Consider the following 26,651-nt stretch of genomic DNA (forward strand, 5'->3'; position numbering starts at 1 on the left):
AGAGGTTGCCTCTGTCTGCAACACGGAGGACTAGTTCAATGGCTTGAGGAAACAGTGGTCGATTTCTTTTTTTTTTTTTTTTTAAATATTTGGTTAGGGTTTACTTCTAATACAGAAGTATTCTCATATAGAGAGACCAAATACACCTGAAGATGTTATCTAGTAGGCATTCAAGTTTTCTCCCACCAGTTTTATATCTCCTTATGAAGATTAAAATCAAGATATAAAGCTACTAAACCTTATGTCTAGAATTCTTATTCCATTTTGATTAAAATGTATTACATGCTTTTGATTCTAGAAAATGTTTCAAATTTAGAGCTTAAACTTCAGAGTTCTTGAGAAAAAACTGAAATTCCAGTAATATTACTTAATTGATATCGAATGACTGGATTAAATTTATATTAATTTTCACATGAAAGGCTATGCCCATATTATACTCTATAAAAATGCCTTAAAATACTCCAAAGAAACTGAAAGTTGGAAAATGTTTATCAATTAGTGTCTAATACTTATTGTTAAAAATTCTACAAAAATCCGAGGTATCTAAATTTTCATGAAGCACTTTCACCCTCTCTTTTTCCCTTTGCATAAAACTAAATTACACTAAATATAGCCCATGTTACACACCCTTATGCTTAAATGTGTTTCAAAATTCATAGTAATTGGTTAATTAGTTTAGGAGAGAATTCTGTGCATACAAATCTATAAACATATACGCATATACAATTTACATAAATGGATGTGTACTATGTGCTTAGATGCATAACAAAAAGAGCTGAAAAAAATGCGGACTCAAAATGATTTGTTACAATTATTTAATAAGAAACACAATTGTAAGCAATACAAAAAAGAGACCTCCTTGTACTAAGAGTCACATGATAAAGTATCTTTGTTTTTCTAGAGAACACTATAGAAGTAGTAAACTATCTTGATGCAAGGACACTCTCTTGTCAAATTGTTTCAACCCAAAGATTGCCATAACATGAAAAGTAATTTCTTTTCCTGACAGAAACATCTAACTCTACCAGCAAAAAATCTGTTGAATAGTTTTAAAATAATTGTTTTTTTTTGTATTCTCTTGTTTCTTTGTTTTTTTGTTGAGCAAAATATTCTGTCCTCATCGCCAATGTGATACTTGCTAAATATCGGTTATATACATTATCAAGTATGGTAAATTTCCAGAGAGAAAAACCCAAATGTCCCCAGGGGATGTAATTTCTGTGACACTAATGATCTACCTTTTTTATTGCTTAGAAGAAAAAAAAATGGGTATTTAATAGAGAAGCCAACAAACGAAAAAAAGGGTAAAAGATTCAAAATAGTTACTTTTGTACCTACGTGGCTTATTTTTTTGCGTTTTTAAAGTAGTTTTTAAATGTTATTTTTAATTTTAAATATTCGGGTTTTACACACGGTTTTGCAAACAATATGGCGGCAGGTGTATTTTCCATGATGAATACTGTAGGCCGCCATCTTGTTTGCAAAACGCTCATAAAAACCGAATATTTGAGATAAAAAAAAGCATTTTAGACTACTTTAAAGCACAAAAAGTAAGCCAGGTAGGTACTAAAGTAACTCTATTGGCTATGGTAGCATTTATTTATTGTATATTTGAATTTTTACCTTAGTTATTTGTTGGCTTTGTTGCTAAATCCTCCCAAAATCAGCCTACAATCATATTTTTTTTAATTTTTTATTTAAAATTTTTTATTTTGGCGAATGTCTGTTTTCTTTACTGTCTTATGTATGTTTCACCATATATAACAAAAAATATTGTTTTTATTTTATTTGGCTTCTTTTCAGGGATGATCAAATATTAATCAACAAAAAAAAACTTGCAGTATTCCAAAACAAAACTAAAAGGAAAAAAACGTTGTTAAAAAAGGTGAGAAGAACAGCAAGTTAAAACACACAAAAAAAAAAAAAAAAAACTCTTTAAAGAAGAGAGAAAAATGCACCCCACCCCCCATCCGTTGGAAGATTCTCAAACTGCCATCTTAGATTTTGTTTTCATTTGCTGTCCTTCTCATCTTTCTTAATCACCTTTCTTCCTTTTTGTTGTTGGGGTGGGTACTTCAGCTAGTATTTCATAAAAAATAAGATTATTTTGTAACAATGAATACATTTATTTGCTTTTTAGATAAATCATGTGACCTGATGAAAAAAAAAAACTCATCTGAATAGTTTTATATCTCGTGAGTTGACTTACATTCAAACTATATGGATTTACTTATGTATTTACTTGCCAAAATTTCTTTTGTGTCAATTCCAAGCTTTGTATCAAAATATGAAGCTGCTGAATATTATCGTGACAAATACGTATTTATCAAAATCAGGCGTTTATTTTAGATGTCACAAACGAGGGTAGAGTGCGAAAACTGGTAAATATATTCCCTTAAATTTCAGCTTGCAGTATTTCGTTTATTTATTTTATTTATTTTGATAGAATCTATTAATGTAAACAAACTTAACTTTTTCTAAATATACAATTCTTTCTTTTATGCCATTAGTTTTTCTAGGCTACTAAAAATTATATTACTATTTTTAGTGGCGGACATTTTTTTTCTTCTCTTTTTGCAAGAAAAACTTGATTTCTAATGTATGAGAAATCATATTAAGAAGGTTTAGTTTATTAGCTATTGAAATTAATCTTATTTTTCTTCTTTTTAAAAATTTTTTTATCATTTTGTTCCAGCTGGGGATGAGGTATCCTACTGGATGGACATTCGCCCATTATCTCATACATTCCAATCAAGAGATCTTTTTGAAATCCTAACCCTTTTTAAGTGTAATCGTTTGTATCTCTCTTGCACTTGGGTCACCTGGTATATTTGATAGAATTTTTCACGTGTTCAAAAGTTATACACTGAAAAATTGGTTTCTGGACCAATAGCACATAAGATGGCAAATTTTTTTCTTTCCAACAAGCTTTGAGTGATGAGAATTTAGTGTTTACCAAACTATGACGTTCATGAATTTTTGAGATGAGGATTGGTTATTCATATTATTTGGATTCATCGGACTACTATTCTCATCTTGAGTGTGATTTTCACAACATTTCGGTCGATGTAACCTTCAACCTTCTTCAGATTCTTCAAAATTCCCAAGTTCGACAGAAACATTCCCGAGTTCAACAAGATAGACCTGAAGAAGGTCGGAGGTTACATCGAACGAAATGTGAAAATCACACTCAAGATGAGAACAGTAGTCTGATGAATCCAAATGATACGAATTACAAAAAATATATTTGTTACTATTATTTATGTTTTGCAAAAATGTTGCTTTTGTTTTTTTTTTTACAGATATAAATACTATAATGCCACGTGTTCTTCAGAATTGTCTGATCTATTCCCTGCTTCCTTTGTTCCAGCTCGTTTGACTCTTTAGTCTAATGGTCTTCATCAATTCACTGTTTTGATAAATCATTATAATAAAGCTTCTTATTTCAGGAGCTTCTTTCTGCGAATTGCAGACTTGTGGAACTCGCTTCCTGCTGGTCGTTTTACTACTTAGAGCCGTGGTCTTTTCATAACCAAGCTTAATTGACATCTTCTGTCATTGCGATAATCATCTTTTATTCATTTTAGCTTCTTATATCAAGTGGATTAATGCTTTGTCTGGAGTAATTTCCATTATTTTTTTTTGCTGCAACTACACTATAGTAGCGAAATTTGGAAAATGAAAAAATTGATTTAATGAAAAAAAAAATAGTATCTACTGACTTTCTATGTCAGTTTCAACTAAAAACAATGATAACTACTTAATTGGCATGTCAGAAGTACTTAAATATTACCGCATTATTTAAAAAAGAAAAAAAACATGAGTTTTCGATCTTTATTGCAGAATACCGTCACCATATTTCTTTGGGGATACATGACAATAACAGGGGAAGTAACTCAGTTATGCTAAAAACAAGGAAATGCACAATTCATTAAAAAATTGGTAATAGTTACATGCTATTTACCTCTCTTTGGAACTTTCTAGTTTTTTGGGTTTTTTTGGGGGGGCGCAAATATTTTATTTTCACTTATTTTCATCAAAAAATGTTTTAATACTTTTTTTTTCTATCTTATTGTTTTTTGTAGTTTTTGGATGTATTCATTACTGTAACATGACAATTAAGTAGAACCCATTGGTTTGCCTTGAAATTCAATATTAAAAATTTCGAATTTCCCTATTGTAGTGTAGTTGTATCAACATTTCTTTTATTTTTAAACATACCAGTGAATGCAGTGACCACTATATATAGTCCACATTGTAAATATGGGGTGTAGAATATTCTATTATAATAGTAACTAGCCTGGGTGCCCGGCGTTGCCCGGATGTTTGGAGGTAGTAGGCAGGCAAGCTTGAACCCGTACCACGAAGGAGGCAAAGAACGTGAAAAAAAAAAAACCCTGACGTCTTTGCTGTTGCGCTCACCACCGAACTGGAAATGACGTAGGTTTAAATTAAGGCTAGACAACCAAAAAGAGGGGATGACTTTAAAAAATATTGGCAAAAAAAGCGACCCCCTCCCTGTAGAAAAGTGGCCAATTGAGGGTGAAGAAATTAATGTCTTTGGTCAATTTTTCGATATCTGTCAAGCTTCAAAATGATACTGATCTTGTGAAAAATCCGTTGCTTCTGTCGAAAATTTTAGGCAGACAGACAAACATACATACATACATACATACATAAAGGTATCTGATATTCTCAAATGGTCAGCCAGCTGATACTGGCCAGGCTCAAGGTTGCTTAATTTTGATGATCTAACAAGAACCATGTGCTTAAATGATTTAATTTGTGACAAACCTGTTCTTTCGGCAGCCTGTAAGATCTCGTGCAGACAGAAGGCATGAAGAAAAAGAAAAAAGAAAGAAATGGCTACCTTTTTTATATGCTTGCTCAATGTGCAGCTGAGATGGAACTGTTTGGGTAGATATGGTAGATTTTAACTTGACTATTGAAGTGGCGAGTTGTGTTAGCTGTGTGTCGTGTTTTGCAGTTGGAAGGTTCTTGATAGCAGAACGTAGAGTGATTGCCTCTTGATTCTTTTTTTTTTTTTTTGTACCACAAACTAGTGTGTGAATGTGATGATGCCATATACATGTCTCGTTTATTATTTTTTTAGTTTGTGGCGAGAGATTATTAATAAATGTTACGTTTTTTTATTGAACAAAGAATTCTTACCATCTTTTATTTGCAACAGCATCTGCCCATGCATGGAGCATTGTTGTCACATCTGGGCTGGTGCACCAACCACTAGACTTTCCATTTTAGAAAGGGTTAAAAAAAAAAGATTTTTGAAGTAAAAAAAAAAAAAAAAAAAAAAAAAATGCGTGTTACTGCAAAAGTAACTCAGAAAATCAATTTAAATTCTCTGCCCACTCGCTGCTAATTGTGATAAAATAGCACATCAAATATTCTTATCTGTCAGGAGTTGAAGAACGGATGTTGAGGAACGGGTAGAAATGGTTAAATAGATTTATCTTTTATAGATATAGAAGCCGAAAAATGAACTCTCTCTCTCTCTCTCTCTCTCTCTCTCTCTCTCTCTCTCTCTCTCTCTCTCTCTCTGTCAACCTTACAGATAATTTCGATGGGAAGAATTAAAGAGTGAGCAGAAAATTATTAAGAAAAACAAACTTTATAAACAGAGCAGCATAAAAAGGAAGTTATTTTGAAATGCAACTTAAAAAAAAGGCCAATGTCAAACCGAGTGACAGGTAGAAATGGCAAATACAAAGTTGATCTGACTGTACCAGCTTCTAACATTTTGGTTTCCTGGTATGAGTACATAAATAGAATTACCAAATTAACTGATAAACTTCCAAAACAGAATGGAGATATCATTCTGAAACTCATGGATGATATTGCTAAGGAAATGCAGGCTTGAAATTTAATTGTAAAAGGAATGAAGATATGGTCTACATAATCCAATGATTTATAGTGATAAACTCTAGGAGTAAATGATACTTGGACCCCCTGCAGAATTAAACTTTTGAAGTGGGGGTGGCCACCTTATGAATAACAATGAACTTTTCCATCTTCTTCTATCTGTATATATAAAGGGCAAAATTTGTGTGTGTATGTATGTCTCGCAAAAACTTTCGACACAGGTGACAGATCCTCACGAGATAGGTATCACTTTAAAGCGCGACCCTTCGGACGACAAATATAAAAAGATTGGCCAACAACATTAATTCCTTCACCCTCAACTGGGCAGTTTTCTACAAGGAGGGGTCAGGTTTTTTTGCGTTGCCATTTTTACAAGTCATCATATCGGTTGGATTGACTTTGCTTAATTTCAACGTTCCAAACTTCAGTTGGATGATGGAAACATCGGCAAACACGTCACAATTCTTTTTTTCTTCCTCCTTTGCATTACGGGTTCAAGTCTGTCTGTCTTCGTGCCTACTACTACCACTTTCTTTTTTCCTCTCTCCATCCAAACTGACAACTGTTTCACCCCCCCCCCCCCACAGCTACCAGTTTATTTTCTTTTAATCCCCCCACCCCGAGGTTCCTTACTCGACCCAAGCAACACTGGGAAACAATGCTATTATACAACTTTTTTTTAACACCTTTTAATTCTGTCCTTACTACACCTCCACACACCCAGGCAACTCCGGGTACCCTCGCTAATTACTATAAAAACCGGGAGATAATGTCTCTCGACATTATATGACAGTTATGCACACTTAGCAGTCGGACTCGTGTATGACCACACTCTGTATTTGCTTTTGTATTCAAATATATTTTGTTTCCAATGAATACCAACTTGGGCCTTTCTTCCACAACCTTACAAGGTCACAACAGTCTGATATAGCAATAAAGCCAATTATAAGCTGCCGTATCCTGGGGAGCATTAATAATTGTTACAAAAAAGTATTTGGACCAGCATGTCCCCGTTTCCAACCTTGATCGATTTTCAATCTAAAGACTGAACCCTGACGTTAGAAACAATCAAGAGTAAAATGAGTTGCCACAGGATTTTCAAGAGTTATCTTTTTTGAACCATATCCAATTTATCTCCGATTTTGGTGTCAATATATTTTCCCTTTTTTCAGACACAAGTTTCAGCGTGTTTTATGCTTTTTTTTCATTTGATTTAAAGACTTTATTTTATTTCCTCCATAATTTGACTTGTAGCGGTGTTCACCTCAAGTGAGTCGAGCTGGCTCCAATGGAGTTAACTGCATCATGTGTCAGTGCCATCTACACTTAATGGTCAGCAGCAGAGTCAATGGCACGGTCTAGCAACTCGCGATTCCAGTGTTGGACACCAAAAACGTTTGACAATAAATGAATCAACAAGTTATTCAGCCAATCTTATTAATGTAACAATTTTGCGTAATTTATAAAAGTTGTGGCCATAGAAGAATGCAAAAAAAAATCTGTTTAAAAATGGTTTTATGTTTTTCGTGATATTCAGTTAGTATTATGTATCTAAAATTTGAAAAATGTGAAAGAAGCAACAGGAAATGACTACTGAATTTGAACTGATGCCGTAGTTACCTAAAAATGAAACTCGAATTTTAGCTTAAAATGATCCCTCGATTAATAATATCTATTAATATTAATTAACTAAATTAATATAAATTAACTGGCAGGGAGACCAGATGTTGCCCAGGATTGAATGATGATCAACGAATGTTTCACACATTTTTATTGTCATCAAAATCTGTGAAATCACCCATTTTTCAATCAAATCATTTGATTGCCTTCTTTAGTTGGAAACACATTGTGATGCACCGGGATGATGCTTCACATGCCTACAGTTGTTGCGTTGTTATCTCTAATAAGGGATTAAAAGAGATGACATATATTATATATTTATTGTATCATAAACAGGACTGTGTGTGATCGTCTAGTTGTTCTGTCTATTTGTTCGTGTGTGTGTGTGGTACATATATTTTCAGACATACCTTCTGCTTCTTAGATATTGGTCCATCTGGAATCATATCGTCTTGGAGGAGAGACCTGGTACCTGCTTTAGATGAAGATTCAATCACTCCAAGACAAGGAATTGGTTTTATAGTTTATTTCACTTTCCAGATGTCTCGCAGAAGATGGAAAGTGAATCTCTGGCCTGTGTTGTTCTGTTCTACACACATCAGCGTCCCCCCCCCCAGTGAAGAGGAGGAGACAACGGTGAAGCTGTCTGTCCTCTTCTAAATCCAAACCAAATCTCCACGATTCAGCTAACCTGATCACGTACTCACACACAATCCGATCAGCTGATCCTGACTTCCGGTCAACGTGTCTAACTAGAATTTACACACCTCCCTCTCTCTCTTGATCCATTCTCTAACACAGTGATTTAGTCCACAATACATTGTAGTCTACTGTAGAGAACCTTTTTCTGATTTTATAAAAATATTTTTTATGTATAATAGCTTGAATTAAAGCTTAAAATGCAAAAGTCAAATGCTTCAGTTGTGCTCTAAACAGAAACATTCATTTTGAACGTGTCGCTGTCTTATCAAAGAACCTATTTTATACATCGGACACATTTGTTTATGTGGTGATAAAACTTCTCAAATGCACTTGTAAAGTTAGACTGTGTAAAAGTGGTAAGTTTGATCAAAATCGGACTGCTCCATCTTTAATGTTTGATTTTCTATAATTATTATCAAAGAACACACCCAGACACATAAGGTACATTTGTGTGAAATTTAAAAAATAAAACAAAAAAACATCCAGCTGTTTTGGAGTCCATAAGGAACAAACTCAACAACACAAACAGCCCCTTTCATATGATGGTAGAGATAATATTTAACAAAAAAACAAAACTACTTTTAATGTCTAAACAGATTTTTCTTGTGTTCTTTTGTTTGCTTTACTGATGGGTCACATTTATTAAGGGAGAAGAGCCACTCGAGTGCAAGGGTTAAAAGATTCATCATCATGAGAGGACGGGAGATAAGGAGTGGAATGGTCAGATTACTTAAGAGGAATTGATTATCCAAGAGGACAGCTCAACAAGTTTTTGTTAACATTAAACTTAATGACGACCATGTATTTTGTTCCACAGATGGAATGTTCTAGGAAAAGAACTTTGTTCATAAAAGTTCCAGTTAGTTTTTGATACTGAGAGAGAGAAGGGAAAGTTTTTTGCTGTGGTTGTAGCTAGACGAGTATTTACTTGGATTTAAAAAAAAAATTTGCAAAAACATTAGTCATGGTGAAAATAAATTTTTGCCAAAACGGATTTTCCAAGATAACTCTGGTTGCCCCCCCCCTAGGAATCCATGTTTATAAATCCTAAGTGTGGGGGGGGGTTGTACAGCGAGATGTTTTTTCACATTACATTTAAATTTCTGCATAGGTCCTACACTGTCTACTAAGATCCAATCCTTGTCCTATCGTTGCAGTGATGTATTTTTTGTGCCTTTTGTTTTGTTTTTTTTACAAAGTTTCTCATTCCCAACACACTCCTCTACCTGCATAAGAGCCTAATATGTCCTAAAATGGAGCACTGTTACCACATTTAAGGAGTAGCTCGAAGCACTCTATTCTGTCTTGACAGAGTGCAAAATCTGCTTCAAAATCCTCCTTTTTCCTCCTGCAACCTTTTCCCATGGAAGAGACATTACAAGCCTGGCTCTACTCTATTATTTTCATGGCAAGTGCTCGTCGGAGCTTCGGTGGTCTCCCTGCCAAACTTTTACACATAGCACTCGTCTAGCTACAACCAATATCAACAATTACCCCCCCCCCACTAAATCTAAATGCAAGTTCCATGAACAAAGCTTCTTTCATAGAACTGCCCGCCTGTGGAACTGTTCTGCTAGCCTGCTTTTCAGCTGATTAGAACATGATCATCTTCAAGTCCAATGTAAACAAATTCTTGTTCAGCCGTTCTCTTAAATAGCCAAGTTCTATCACTAATAATCACTACGCTGTTGTCTAAGTGACCACCGTACATTCATTAATCATTATCTTTGAGTGTTCTTCGGGCCTTGATAAGCAATGACGTCCCTGCAAGCAAAAAAAAAAATATTTCAATAACATTTGCTCAGACGAAATTGCTGCGCTAGTGCTCCCCCTCGACATAAATACACCTGACCAACCTGATAATCAGCTAAATCCCACCTCTTCGCTATAGAGATCTCTAGATGCTGGAAAGTTTTTAACTCTAATCGCTTTATTCCTCAAACCGTTAGCCTTTGGAATTTCCTCCAATTTACCAGACTGCAGAATTTTAAATCTTAATGCTTTATAGGAGAAAGCTTTTTAGGGACATCTAAAGTGAAGAGGAAGGATTTTGCTGATTGTGTTGTATTCTTATCGTAAACGGGATACCGTTGTATGATCGCCTAATGTTCTGTCTATTTGTGATATATTCATATCTAATTGTTCATATGCTTTTGTGTGTGTGTGTGTGTGTGTGGTACATGTATTTTGGACATACCTTCTTCATGCGTTGTTGATCTTGTCCACCTGGAATTCATCTCATTCTTGGAGAGGAAGCTGGAAACCTGTTTTGGATGAATATTCATTCACTCCAAGACGATGAATGGTTTTATATAGTTTTTTATTCACCTTCCAGATGTCGATTGCAGAAGAATGGAAAGTGAATGTCTTTGCTTACATAGGTCTTATTTTCACACACGTCAGCGTTTCCCCCCTCCCCCCAGTGAAGGGAGGGGACGACCTGTTAAGCTGTTCTCTACATCCAAACCCAAACTCACTCCTCCAGCTAACCTGATCACGTGACTCACACACAGATCCGATCAGCTGACCCTCACTTCCGGTAAAACGTGTATACAATATGATTTACCATATTTCTTTTTTATGTTCGACCTATTTCCTAACAATTGTCTGGGGTATTAATGTCGGGAAGGCACGAGTGCATCAAGTGTGTCGTTTACTATTGACTTAAGTAACTTGGATAAGTAAATTGGATGTAATTTTAAGGATTATTTATAATTTTCAAAAACTTCTTATTTAGATACAGTTCGCAGGTAAGTTCAGGGAACTTCTGCCATTACAAAACCAACAGAGTGTTACCACTGTCAACTATCAGGCATGCATGTGTACACAGTTTAATGATGTATGAAAGTGAAACTTGGCCAATGATGATTGAGGACATGTGTTGCATGGAGAGAAACGATACCAGAATAATATGAAGTATAAAGATAGGCTTAGATCTAACGAACTCATAGAAACATGAAATTCGAACATTATAGCAAGATATGCACAGAGCAGTAGACTTTGATGGTATGGTCACATTGAAAGAATGGGTGAAAGTTTTAGGGTTAGTAGATGTAGAACAGTTAAGAAAGAAGAGTTAGTTCATAGAAGGTGAAGGAAAATGTAAGAGTAAGTGCTAAAAATGGACATGAGGATTAGATAAAGACCTGACCTGAGATTAGTTTGAAAATCAATTTCTTATGCCAACGTATAAAATGGGCAGTAAATCGAATATGATGAATGATTATGTGGTAATGCATCATGTGCACTCACGGCCATGATTATCTCGCATGTTGCGCTAGGCCAAGGCGGTTTGTCAGTCTATCCAATGCTGCAACAAAGAATTTGCATCCCAAACAAAACAATTTTATTTAATACTAGCCTGGATACCTGGCATTGCCTGGGTGTTTGGAGGTGTGTGTTAAGCAAAAAAGAAAAAAAAAAAAGTAGTAGTAGTAGGCAGGCAGACTCGAAAATGTGACACAAAGGTGGAAAAGAAAATGAAAGAAAATCTGACGTTTTACCCCTACTCCATGATGCGACCGGAAGTTTGGAACGTTGAAATTAGTAAAGTAATACCAACTGATACGATGACTTGCAAAAATGACGTCGCAAAAAAAAAAAAAACGACCCTCCTTATAAAAAAATTGCTCATTTGAGGATGAAGGAATTAATCTTTTTAGCTAATTTTTCGATATTCGTCGTCTGAAGGGTCGAACTTCAAAACAATACCGATCTTGTGAACATCCGTCGCCTCTGTCAAAAGTTTTAGCCAGATGTACAAACATACACACATAAATTTAAACAGACAGGTGAGATTTATATAATAGATTTTTACACAAAAAATTATAATTGATAAAAAATATTTCTATTTTTTTTTTTTTTAAGATTACATGTTTCGCATACTTTTTTTTTTTTTCTTGCTTGAATGAATGTGAAACTTTCGGTGTAACATAATTTTTTTTTTTTTTTAAATTTAAAAACAGGAACAAAGAAAAATAATTATATTGAAAAATGGTAAAAATTGTACAAACGTTCACGATATGCATGTGTGGATGCACGGCTGAAGGGGGGTGGGAAGGAAACCAGCACTCTCTACCTCCCTGCCGTCATTTTCAGACAGCCTTTTAACTTTCTGACATTTTGGACTTCCGTAGAATTCATACTTTGGCGATTTTTTGTTTGTTGTGATTTTCCAAAGCCAGAATCTCTCGCTTTTTGGGGGATGGATGGGGGGTTGATTAAGCTATTTTTTTTTATTTATTTATTGTTTTTTTTTGGTACAATATATGTGTGTGTGTGTGTGTGTGTTTTTTTTAAATTTAATTAGGACTTTACTAGTTATCTTTGAAATAAACATAGAAAACCAATATTTATCTTTCAAAGGATTTATAAAATGAATTTATTTCATTTTCAAATTTAGCTGAATTTGTCAGCTCCCGAATGTCACCATAAAAATTTTTTCATTATAACTTTTTTTTTTCACATGTACAAATATATATATTTTCCCTCCTTTTGGAAATAAATACAATCAAAACGTAGTTAGAAACCTACAAAATAAATTATGAGAAACTGACTTTCAAAACTATGTACCCCTATTTTTTCCACGCCATTTCTGCCCGAAAAGGTCATCCATATAGTACTAGTCAATTGCGTATCTTCAGTTATCCAAATAAGCCGTATGTTAACGTGATTATAGTTCTAGACCAAAATAATACAGCATAACGAAAAGAACGTGGATTTTTATATCAGCTAAGGGGAGGTAACTAGAATGGAATCTTAAATTATTTCCCTTGGATTTCCACCGTCTGAATTATGAGAAAAGTTAAGCAGGGCTTAAAAAGAAACGTTATTTACTTGTCTCGCTGAATAGAACGATGCTATGTTTTCCAAATTGGAAATTCAGGTATTGATATATATATATATATATATATATATATATATATATATATATATATATATATATATATATATATATATATATATATATATATATACTCCATTTTGATCGTCGTGGTTGTTTTCTTCTTTCTCTCTCTCTCTCTCTCTCTCTCTCTTTCAACCGTCGACTAATAGAGAATAAAAAAAATTAGAACAAAAATAAAATGGAAAGACTATTTAAACTGTAGTCAAATGGGAGTATAGAGAGCAGAAATAAAAAATATTTTTAATATTTAATTTTGCAAACTCTTTTTCCTCCTTCAACTCAAACAATCTGTTTTATTTATTTATTCACTTTATCTAGAAAAATCGCGTGGATTTGGTTATTTTATTAGGAAGAGCGTCAAGAGCGTGTATATAAGTTCATCGAATACAAACAATCAATCTCTTACACTACTCACAGACCAATTCTCCTTTTTTAAAAACAAAAACCGATAGAATTTTCAAATAGATTTAAAAGTTTAAAGCATGAAATCAAATGAAATAAAAATAAAAAAAAATCTATGAAAATTATTTTTTACAAATGCTTTAAATAAATATTAACAATTTTATTATATATATATTTGTTTTGCATTAACATTTATATGTCGCTGCACATTCACATTTATGTTTCAGTCAGATAGTTACAAATAATTAGAGAGCTTTTCAGGTGGTAAAGTCCATAATGAAATGCTTATGTAAAAAAAAAAAATTTTTTTTAATATATCTTGCCCTACTTCGGTATTGAGCACTCTTGCATGAACCTAATTAAAACTTCATTGGTTGCTTCATCTCTGAAAAATATTAACCTGAAAATTTAATGTTATGGACTTTACTTTTGTGTAAGCAATACCATCTGAAGAGCTCTCAGGTTACTTGAAACCGGCTGATCGAAACATGCTCACAAATGTGTAGCGCATATAAATGCTTATGTAGGACAATATCACTTCTGAGAATTGCTGGTTTTAATTTGAACCTATAAACTTTGAATCTGGATAATATAATAAAGTGCTTCTTCATTATTAGAGCGAGAATCAAAAGTCGAAAAAATGAAATTTTATTAAAACCAACAGTAACTAGGTACAGGCAAAAATGGTGGGGGGGAAAATAGGGGAACATATTTTTGAAAGCCGATTTATCATAATTTTTTGTAGGTTTCCGACTACTTTTTGATTGTATTTGAAAGATTAGAAAATAAAATTAATTTCCAAAAGGGGAAAAAAAATATTTGTAAACGCGAAAAAAAGTTATGAAAAATGTTTTCACAGCGAGCTAACAAATTCAGCTAAATTTAGAAGTTGAATAAATTCATTGTAAAAATCCTTTGAAAGATAATTATTAGTTTCCTGAGTCTATTTCAAAGATAATTAGTAAAGTTCTTAGATATTGAATTAAATTAAAAAAAATGCCTTGTTTGTACAAAAAAAAATGACTTAATTAGCCCTCAAAAGTGAGATATTCTGCCTTTGCAGAATCTAAACAAAGTCTCTAAACATGGAGTATACAGAAGCTCAAAATCTCAGAAAGTCAAAAGGCTGTCTGAAAATGACGCCAGGTAGTTAAAGGAAGGTAGAGGATGCTGGTTTTCTTCCCCTCCCCCAGCTGTGCATTTATTTTCCAAGATTATATAAAAATTATGTTACGCCAAAAGTTTCACATTCATGCAAGCAAGGGAAGTATTAAAATCTTAAATATAGAAATTATGCGAAATCTGTAATCGAAAAGTCGAAATATTTTTTGCAATTATAATTTTTTGTGGGAAAATATTAAATAGACAACGCTTAATTCAATTATAATATCGGTAGTTCGAGAAATTAATTTTTATTAGAGTTATATCGGATTCATTAATACAGACTTTAGGGCTTTTTTTCGTAATGTTCCTGTAAAAATGAAAGTTTTTTTTTAATTGTTACAATTTTACGATGCTTTATTTTCAGAAAAAAAGCAAAAATAAATTCATTCATTTTTTTTTTTTTTTTTTTTTTACTACAGAAAACCATAACTTTAGTAACGGTATCTTTTGATTAAATAAAATACATTTCCACTAAAGTTTAAATAAAAATAATGGATTCATTACATTCCGTGATCATTATTTGATAAATACTGAAAATTTCATTAAAATTGGTTACATTGATGATTTTTTTGCGAATTTTTAAATAAAGGGAGGGGTCAAAATGTTTATACATTTTGAACATCAGCATTCATTTTGCACGTAACTTACTTTGTATGCCAATTTCACCTGAAAGCAATCTTATCTACTTAATTGTCATATCATAGCTAAATATTATTGCTTTATTACAGAAAACATGTACTTTGACGATTTCATCAGTGATATCTGCCATTGATTGTAACAATACAGACTGAAGTTACTTCCCTTGATTTCATGCTGTTTATGTATAACTTGAAATTTTTTAAAAACTATTTTCATTAATAATTAATTTTTCGTCATTTGGAGACGTGGTGCTAATTTCGACATGGCTATTAAGTATATACCATTGGTTTGTAATAAAATTCAATATTTCGATTTTCGCTCTGATAACGAAGAAGCACCTATGAAAAAAAACAAAAACCTTTTTATCAGCTAAGGGGAAGTAACTATAAAAGAAACGAATTACCTCCCTTGGTTTTCCACTGTTTAAATTTACGAGAACAAATTTATTTATTTATTTATTTATTTTTGTATTTTTAGATATTAAGTCTGTGATAAGCATGCAGAAATAAACATTAGTTTAATTGATTTAACTGGAACCCCCCCACCCCACCCTCAATCTCGGCAGGAAATACAACCATTGCTAGGAAACGTTTTCTCCATTATTTTCAATCTATAAAAGTAGGACAAGGTCTTATTTTATTTTTAAATATGTATATTTAAATACTTATAAACTATCAGAAATTTCGGGTTTGTATTACTATACACAGACATACGAAAAAGTTGTCAAAAAACAAACATATAACAAATAAATGTTCTAACTAACTGTATAAGTTTTTAGCGTTTTTATTTAATGCAAAATGTTTATTCGGTCAAATGTTGCCGGAGAACAAGAAAAGATGTCGGCGATATCTTTGGAGACTCGATAATCACTTCAAAATAAGAAATAAAACAAAATGGTGGTAGAAACCCACCCAATAAATGTTACCGTGACATTTACATTAAATAAAAACACTAAAAACTTATCCAATTAGGTAGGTAGAAATGTAACTTTGGTAACATTTATTTGTTATATTGTTTTTTGACAATTTTTTTGTACCTTTGTGCATTGAAATACAAACCTGAAATGTTTTTCAGGAAACATCATCAGAAAATAACGTATCTAATAACCGATTAAATCATAAAAAGAAAACCTCGAAAAAGTCAAACTCTTATGAGTATCATTGATAGTTAAAAAGAATATATATGAGAAGGTAAAAAACAAAGTTTCTTTTGATTTTGTTCAGTTTGTTGTTGGATTCTTGTTTGCGGATCGCCAGTTGGAAATTGCAAGCATCGCCATTTTCAAAAACTGCAACAACAACAAGCAGCAAAATGTAAAAAACAAAGTTTTGATTCCCTTCGAACGAGTAAACTAAATTGCAAGTTTTTCTATGAAATGGTTTTTGAAATAAAATGAATCATTATAAAAACAAAACAATAAAACCATTTTACAAATGAAAATTATTTCGTTTCGTGAAAATCACAGAAATAGCAAAGGTAATTCTTTATTTATTCCTGTCTTCTTTGATTACTCCTTACCATTTGACAAAGGGAAGGAAAAACTGCCGAGGCTTGAAAAGTATTCACCGACAAAATTATTATGAAAGAAATCTGATGGCTTGAAACAAGCTGGGGACTGGGGACTTAAGAAGAGATCTACTAAGAAAGCAGAGAAATGAAGAATGCACAAAAAATTTCGATGATGAAGCTGACAAGCTTTCCAGCCTGTGACCGATGTGGTAGATTCTACTGCTCAGTCTCCATCGATATGCCTGATGCTCATTATGAGACCCTTTGTAGACCTGATTTATTCTAGTTCTGCCCTCAGTGTGTAAGCAAAGCCAAAGTATTCTGGCAGCAAGATTCTAAGCTAAAATCCAGATGTGATAAGCTCACGAAGAAGATGAAAAACAGAATGAATGCCCTGGAAAATAAGTTGGACTACAAGCTGAAAGTCTTGCCCCAGGAAACAACTAAAAAGTGGTCGGATATGCTCAAGGAAGGTACTACAGCTCCATGTAGAACTGCTGATTACAAATCTATTGTGAAAGACACAATGGAACAGAAGAAAAATGGAGAGTCTGAGAAAGAAGTATGTGAAAAGAATGTTGAGGAAAGTGAGCAGGCCTCAGTAGAGGTCCAGATTAGAGAAGGTACTATGTTGATCAGTCAGCTCTGCACCAGAGCCCGGGATGTAGGGGATATCGAGTTGAAGGAAGTTGTGAGAATTGGGGCTAAAGCTATAAAAGATGGTCCAGCGAAAAACAAACCTCGTCCATTGAAGGTGGTTTTCAATCAGGTGAAAAGAAAGATTTTATGAGCTCGTTGCCAAAACTAAAAGATGCTGAAGAAAGGCTCAAGTGGATAAGTGTAACAAATGATTACTTTATGGAAAAACAGCAGAAAATTCGAATCAAAGTCGAAGAGGCAGCCAAAATGATGGCCAAACAATACATATCGAGAGATGATGGACAGTTTAAAAGAAACATTTCACTGAAACAACTATTTAGAGAGCATAGCATCAGCTCCAAGAAATCTGGACCAAACACCAAAGGACACCACCTTAAAACTCACCACAGTTTGTATACCATGCATGAAGCATTTGGAAAAAATTCAAAGGATATGTAATCCATATGACATCAGGACAGTACTTAGGAGTGACTTGGCTTTCTAGAAAAAACATCTGATGTGAGTCAAGCTTCCCAACAGAAAAAAATTATGGCTAAAAACTGTGTGTATGAGATTCCATGTAAATGTGGAAAACTATACAAAGGTGAGATATAAAAGTAAGGTTAGAAGAACATCGAAAAGAAGTAATTGATTGAAAAGTCTAGTATGATATGAAGTGAAATAGGACACCATCTATCTCTAGGAGACAAGGCAAAAATTATAGACAGAGAAGAATAGTGAAGAGTAAGATGATTCAAAGTAAACCCAGGATGGAATTTAATACAATATTTTTTCTTTTTTTTTTTTTTTTTTGGGTATTGATATTCATATTAAAATCCCTTAAAAAGAAAATACGACTTTGTTATGTATGGGTCGTGGAATTGCATTCATCTGCAAAATATCTAGCTAATTTGCATATCCTTTTAAACATTCATTTTAATTAATTCCCTATTAGTTTTTTCGGTTTCCTTATGGAATGATCATCTTTAGTTAACTATTATGTGTAATTATCTTCATGTAGATATTCTACATGATTTATACTTGCATAATATTTGTGTAAAAAGGTTATAGTAAACACAAACCTCTTTCTATATATATTTATGTATGCATATATGCATTTGTTTAAAAAATTTTGCTTACCAAACTCCTGTGAGTTTTTGGTCTACAGACATGAAACTTAATATATAGGGTATTCGAACCCATGCAAAACTTTATATTTGGGTTTTAGCTGGAGAAAATCAATGCAAATGTGTGAAAATTTGAAAAAAAAAGAAAAAAAAAAGGAATTTGCCAGATGAAGATCAAACGACAGCATTACGAAATGCATGTGTAACGTAATAGATATTGGCTAATGTTTTAATTTTAGTCTTGCAGCAAACATGTCTTCATAGCTCAGGCATTAACGTCAAAGGAAAAAGTAAATTGTAAGCTAAACGTTTTGGTTTTGATTGTCATGGTGGCGCACGAGTCTTTTTTTTTTTTTTTAAACTTTTTAAATCATTACTATATATTGGGTCCAATATAATATAATAATAAATACAAAATCTGCATTAATCAAAATATCATATTTAAGCATATTTTATGACTGGCAATTCCGGGCAGCCTGCTAGTGTGTGTGTGTGTATATATATATATATATATATATATACACCCAGCATTGTTCGGTATTAAATGTAATGTTAAGTTCCTTTAAAAAAACAAAATAACATAAAAAAACGGAAAGAAACTGGGACATGTGCATGCAAGTATTATGTTTTGTTTTTTTTCTAAACAGTTCACTTCTTGTAACTAAAAAAAAAATACTTAAGCTGAAATCAAACAAAAACCTAAAGACAGTGAGTCAAATACGATAACCATTAGGCCAGCTTGCCATGATCTTTAAAAAGTGTTTTCAAACCTACTTATTCTTAACATAAGGAAGCTGTCATGTGAATGATTCGCGCATGTGCAGTCATGAAACAGTTGACAGATAAAAACCCGATAACCCCCAAGTACCGATTTTTAAATTTTTACTTCTTAGCAGTCCTTTTTCTTGATAAAAATCGATTAAAAAGTTTTACACATGTCTGAATACCCTATATACCAAATTTCAAGTCTGTTGATCAAAATTCGTTGAGTATATAGGTTTAGAGTTTTTCTCACACACATTCTCACTTTTATAGATATATAGATTGTATGTATTAATAAGTAGGTATTAACAAATAGTATAGAAATATAAAAATATTCATACTTGTACAGTTTAATCAAGATATTAAAAAATGAAAATATAGGAAAAGGGTTATATTGTACATATTCGTTTAGGATTGAAGATCTCCGAAAAAAAAAAAAAAAAAAAAATTCACTTAATTTGATCGGGTGATTTTTTTTTTTTTTTTTTTTTTTTTTTTTTACAGCAGAAAAACATTTTTTCATGACAGCGTGTTGAAGATAGACATCTTGGAATTTTTTTAACACGCCACAGGGCGATAACTCAATGTAAAACGCCAACACCCCCTCCCCATCTTTAATACTAGCTTTTCTTCCTAAAAATCAAAACATGACTACCTTTTGATCGGTATCATAAGTTGTTTTTTCGCAGTAAAAAAAAAAAAAAAAAAAAAAAATTGATGAAATTAAGTGAAATTTTTTTTTTCTTTTTGGAGAACTTCATTCCATAACGGATACGTACAATTTAAACTTTTTTCGATATTTTCATTTTTTAATGTCTTGATTAAACTGTACAAGTACCAAAATATTATAGATATAGTAATAATATGCAATAATAAATAGTGATATATAATGATAAGTAGTAAAATTGTATATCTAGAAATAGGCACCTAAAATTCATATTAGAATTGTCCAAAAGTCGATATAGTGGATAAAGTACTTGATAAAATTCAGTTGGAAAGGTACTCTTTTTGAGGTTGAAGGTTCAATTCTCAGTGTGAAGTTACTCAAAAATATAACTGCGAATTACTTAGGACTTCTACTCAGTCATGGCTCATGGAACAAGGATTAAATAAAGTGTTTCGTTCAAAATTCTGTGCAGATTCACAAGTTCGACAAAAAGATTCTGGAGTTTGAAAAGATGCACTTGAAGAAGGTCAGGGGTTACTTTGACCAAAATGTGAAAATAATAAAAGATTAGAACAGTTGTCTGAAAAATCCAAATACAAATAATCAATCCTCATCTCAAAAATTCAGAAACATAATTCTCTAACCGTGTTTTTATTTCTTTAATTCCAAAGTAAACATTTTTGTCCATTTCTAAATTTTCGTGTGACCATCTTTTATATTTTACTAACCTGGGTGCCCGGCGTTGCCCGGACGTTGTAGGTGTGTGTTGAGCAAAAAAAAAAAAAAAAAAAGTTGTAGTAGGCAGGATCAAACCCGTGATGCGAAGGCAGAAAAGAAAGTGCAGGTGTGTGTAAGGGTGTTGGTTGAACAACAAAAAGAAGGAAAATTGCAAGCGTAAAAAAAAAAGTGGTAGTAGGCAGGCAGGTTCGAACCTGTACCACGAAGAGGGAAAAGAAAGTGACAAAAAACAAGTGATGCATTAGCTATTGTGCCCATCACCAAACCGGAAGTAACATAGGTTTAAATTAAGGCTAGACAATCGAAAAGAGGCGATGACTTTCAAAAATATCGGCTAAAAAAGCGACCCCTCCCTGTAGAAAAGTGCCTAGTTGAGGGTGGAGGAATTAATGTTTTTGACCAAGTTTTCGATATTTGTTGTCCGAAGGGTCGAGCTTCAAAATGATACTAATCTCGTAAAATCCGTCGCCTCTTTCAAAAGTTTTTGCGAGACATACAAACATACATACATACACACATTTAAACAAACAGGTGAAATTTATATTATAGATTCGTGCCAACATTCAGACTATGATTATCACCAGTCTGAATCTGAGTGATAACTAACAACTGAGACAATATTGAATTTTCCTGCTTACACACACCTATTCCGAATTTGTGGCTGTGGGTTGCCATCAGTAAACAGTTTCTCTTATACTAAGCAGTCATAAACGATTTATTTAGACAGTTTCAAACCATTTATTTGCACCAAAGTATTTAAAAAAAAAAAAAAAAAATCAGGTTTATTTATTTTCTTTATTAAAATTTTTTGATGGTTTTTAGTTATCAACTAAAAATTCCCTTTTTAGTTGATATTTGAATTTATTTAAAAAATTATCCCAGCAAATTTTAATAAATTTTTATAAAGAAAATTTAACCTGGAAAAGATTTTATGTGACTTTGTTTTAATTATAACTGTTTGGTGTAAGATTAACAGCTTATTAATGGCGGCCCACGTCCATGAATTTGGAATAGGGATGTGTGAATAAGGACATTCAATATCACCATTACTTGTATGACACACGTAGACCTCAACATGTTGTAGCAGAGTATGTCGCAAGTAATAGAAGACAAGTAACAACTCAGTTCCTTTTTTTTTTTAACAACAATATTTATTTCCTTATTCCCCACCACTTTTTTGCAGCCATAAAATGTTTCAATCATAGTCATTTGTTTTCCTAGTTTTACATTTGAATTACACCATATCTGATATTTTCCTAAAATTTCTCACCTTGGAGGGGAGACTAAAAATTGCTGCTATAGTTTCAAATGATCTGAAATAACAGCAAGGGGAGACTTGATTCCAAATATTCCTCATATGTTATATCTCCCCTCTTTGATTTTCATACGTAAAGTAAATTTCACTGTGTATAAGGATTATATGGTACTAGAGATATTCATAATCATACCCTATTTCTGAAAGAGGGGAAATATAACATATGAGAAATATTTGGAATCAAATCTCCCCTTGCTGTTATTTCGGATCATTTGAGACAATAGCAAGTTTTAGTCTCCCCTCCATCAAGGCCAGAGGTTTTAGGAAATATATATTTATATATATATGTGTGTGTGTTTGTGTGTATAAAGCATATAGCATATTTTTGCTAGTATATATATGATGAACAAACATGTACTACACTACAATTAGAGGATCGTATCTTGACAACAGAAGAGATGCTATACTATCCCCCCATCTGGAAAAAAAAATGGTAATCCGTAGAAGAATGGCATCAACACTACAGAACAGATGCTACATTGCCGCAAACCTCTAAAAAACAGGGAGGTCATACTTGAGAGAGTGGTATCAAAGCAACATAACAAATGCTACACTATCTCCACCCCCCCCTCTCAAATTCTAAAATCAAAATGATCCATTGATAAATTTAGATCACCCTGCATATTATATATATATGTGTGTGTGCATTTATAAATAGACATTTGAAGATATTGTTTGTAGGCATCAATCCCGTTGGTTGGAGGATAGAACTGCCGACTATCAACTAGATTGTTGTCCGTTCGATTCTTGGCTTGGGATGGTCGAGTTGTACTGATACAGCAAAACAGTCTGTTTGTGGATGATATATATATATATATATAATTACATGGGGGTCACCACTTATCAAGGCCCAGAGGCCACTCGAGGATAAGGGTTAATGGATATACATTAGTCATTGTGATTTTAGCGTAGTAAACATTAGTGGGAATTTTGTAACTTGGATTACTTAGGGGGACGGTTCAATAAGAACTTGTTCACATTGGACATGAAGACAATCAGATCGTAGTCAGCTGGAAAGCAGGCAAAGAGAATAGAGTTCCACAGGCGAGTAGTTCTAAGAAAGAAGCCCAGTTCATGAAATCTGTGTTTAGGTGTAGGCACAGATAAAGAGTGTGGGAAATTGTTGATAGTGGTTCTGGCTAGACGAGCGTTTTTCATGAAAGTCTGGCGAGGGGGGGGACCATAGATTGAAGTTCAGATGAGCATCTGCCATGAAAATAACGATAAAGCAGGGACAGGCCCGCAACGTCTCTTCTGTGGGGAAAGAGGTTGCAGGGAAGAGAAAAGGGCATCCCCCACTAAGCTACGAAGTCTATTTTAAACTCTGTCAAGGCAGGATAAGCTGCTTCTAGCAGCTCCGGTAAAACTATACAAACACCGTGACAGCGAATTAACCCTAACCCTAACCCTAACCCCTAACCCTAACCCTAAACCCTAACCCTAACCCTAACCCTAATCCTAACCCTAACCCTAACGCTGTCACGGTGTTTGTATAATAATACCCAGCTCCTGCCCAGATGTGGCAACAGTACTCCATCATTATCCGAACCTGGCTTTTATATAGGTAGAGAATTGCATCAGGAGTGAGATATCTACTGGAGCGGTAGAAGGATCCCACCATTTTTCCAGTGACTTTGGCAACGGATTTGATAGACGTGTTTCATTTCAGATCGGGAGTAAAGGTCAAGTCCAGGAGCTTATCAAAACATGAAGCCTCCCCAAGACGAGAGCTATTCATTTTGATTGATGGCAGTTAGGCAACAGAGCGTTGATGATGTAAAGATAAAAGCTTGGTTTAAAATGCATTAAAAATAACCAGACACTTTTTTCCCTATTGTACCACGTGCTCAAAATCAGAGGAGAGAGAGAGACAGAGAGAGTCAGAGAGAACTTGGTCGTTTACAGTCTTCGAAGTGCTACCATAGATAGTAGTGTCTATTATAAATGTCTACGAATGATCTAAGGATGTGGTCTGGAAGATCATTAATGTAGATCAGGAAGAGAATTGGACCCAAGATGGATCCCTGAGGGACTCCAGCATTAATACTGAGAGCCTCTGATTTCTGCCCATCAACCACTACTCATTAGAACCTATCAGAGAGAAATGATTTAATAGTTGAGAAGATATTTCCAGCTATACCATGACTGGAGACCTTGTGAAGTAGACCTTTATGCCATACCTTATCAAAGGCCTTTGATATGTCGAGCAATTGCCCTAGAGAGGAAGCCTCCATTGAGGGATTCGCTGATCCTATGAGATATAACTGTAAGCACGTCTGCTGTAGATCTAGCAGAACAGAAACCATATTGCATGTCACTAAGAAGGTTATTTTTGCTGAGATGGTTGACTATCTTATTTACCACAGATTACAGCAGCTTACTCATGATGCATAGGAGACTTATTGGTCTGTACTGAGAGGGAGATGAGCGATCACCTGAGTTCTTAAATACGTGGCAAACTGATGAGATTTTCCAAGGTGTTGGGAACATTTCTTCTTAAGACAACACTTAAATAACTTTGTAAGTATGGGCGCTAGTTCCGGTTGAAGCCTTTTTTAGCACTATAATTGGAATGCCGTCAGGATCAGTCGCTTTACTGGAATCAAGGTTTTTGATTAGCTTGGCAACATTACATACAGATATTAGTATATCACATAGCATGTTTTTTGATATACAAGAAAATACTGGGGGTACATATATATACACACACACATACACACACTAGCAGGGAGACTTAACGTTGCTTGAGATTGAATGATAATCAATGATTACCTACTTTTGTTAAGGAACTATCATGATGCATGAGTAGGAATCTTCACATGCATCCCCGCACTGACTCAGTCTACAATACATAGTAATCTACATTGACCTGTAGAGAACCTGCTGTTGATTTTATAAAATTATTTTTTTGTATATAGTGGCTTGAATTAAAGTTTAAAATGCAAAAATTCATTGTGCTCTAAACAGAAACATTCATTTCGAATGTGCCTCTGTTATTATATCAAAGAACCTACTATTGATTTTACTGCTTGTGTGGTAATAAAATTTCTCAAATGCACTTGTGATGTCAGGCTGCATAAGGTGTTAACTTTGATCAAAATAGCCTGTTCCTTCTTTCATTGAATTATTTCAATTATTGATTATCAATATTTATCGAAGACATTCCAATACAAAACATACCTAAGAACACGCACATAAAGTGCCTTCATGTGAAATTTTATAAAAATCGGCCGTTTTCAAGTCCATAGAAAACTCGCACACATACAGAGGCAAAGTTCCTGGCATAATGATGATTCATTAAAATTGTGGGGTCTGCATACACGCCTGGTCCACAAAGTATGGAAATAAAAAATTTAAAAATTAAAAAAAGAACGTTTACAAGTGTTTTTGATATAGATGTACATAATAATACTTTGATAAGTATGTTTTAACTTAAATAGGGATGGTATAATAAAATTGTGGCATCTGCATTCGCGCCTGGCCTCCATAGAATAGAAATAGGCACAAACTTTAATAAAAACTTTTCATATCTATGTGCGTAAGTATACTTTGATAATTATGTTTCAGTTTGAAGAAATATGGTATAGTAAAATTATGGGGTGTTCATTCGTGCCTGACCTCCATAGAATGGAAATATGTCACAAAGTTTAACAAGGTTTTTTAATATAGATCCACAGAATATTGTGATAAGTGTTTCAGTGTGAACAGGTATGGTATAATAAATTATGTGGTTTATCTATTTTATTTTTACTTTCATCATATTTTGCTTTGGTTTTGATACCCCTAAATTCGAAGCTATCTCTTTACAACCCTTCCTTTTCATAACCTATCATACTTTCATAAATCAGAGTCCATTTTCTGTAGGCTGTTTTTGAACCCAGTCAACGACGGGTACTTTTACTAGTGTGTAAATATATATATATATATATATATATATATATATATATATATATGATGAAAATTATGGAAATAATATTCTCACATGATGGAGAGATGAAAAGGAACAAACCAAATTATACGTTTCGTTTTTATTTCATTCATCCCGAGGAAGTCTTGAAATAAAGACGAGCTGTGTTGATGAACATATAATTTGGTTTGTTTCCTTTTTCATCTCAACATATATGAGGGAGGGGATACCCCCCTTTAAAAAGGAAAAAAAAATTTTTTTAATTTAAAACTCTTGCTATATTTGCTGCTAATGCCAGTCCTAGGATGAGTATTCTACTTTATTTTCAATATTTCTATCCTTGTATTCTAACAAGGGGTGGGGAAATCTGCCGGATGCCAAACATTCACCTGTTAACTTATATATTCCAACAAAGAAATTTTTTTTAAGTTCTAACCGTTCCTTTAAGTGCAATTGTTTTTATTTCTCTTGCACTTGGTTCACAAAGTATTTTTTCATGAGTCCAGTTAGTTGCTCGTATAATTACTGGACTTATTCTACGTGTATATATATATATAATTACACGCGCGCACACGCACACGCACACCTGCAGAAAAAGATTTCTGTGTGTTCTTGAAATTAAATGATTTAGCATATTTCCTAATATGTAATAGTATTTACTTGAATATTGAACT

General features: G+C 33.4%; 1 protein-coding gene across 8 annotated transcripts in view; it reads left to right on the top strand.

Moving 5' to 3' along the window:
* The window catches only part of LOC145276793 (oxysterol-binding protein-related protein 11-like), a 430,789-nt gene that overhangs the window by 180,032 nt on the left and 224,106 nt on the right, over positions 1–26,651 (top strand). The gene's annotated exons all lie outside the window — the stretch shown is intronic.

The sequence above is a fragment of the Euprymna scolopes genome, chromosome 5 (assembly GCF_053919585.1).
Source record: "Euprymna scolopes isolate OS-2025 chromosome 5, ASM5391958v1, whole genome shotgun sequence".
NCBI classification, from domain to species: Eukaryota; Metazoa; Mollusca; class Cephalopoda; order Sepiida; family Sepiolidae; genus Euprymna; species Euprymna scolopes.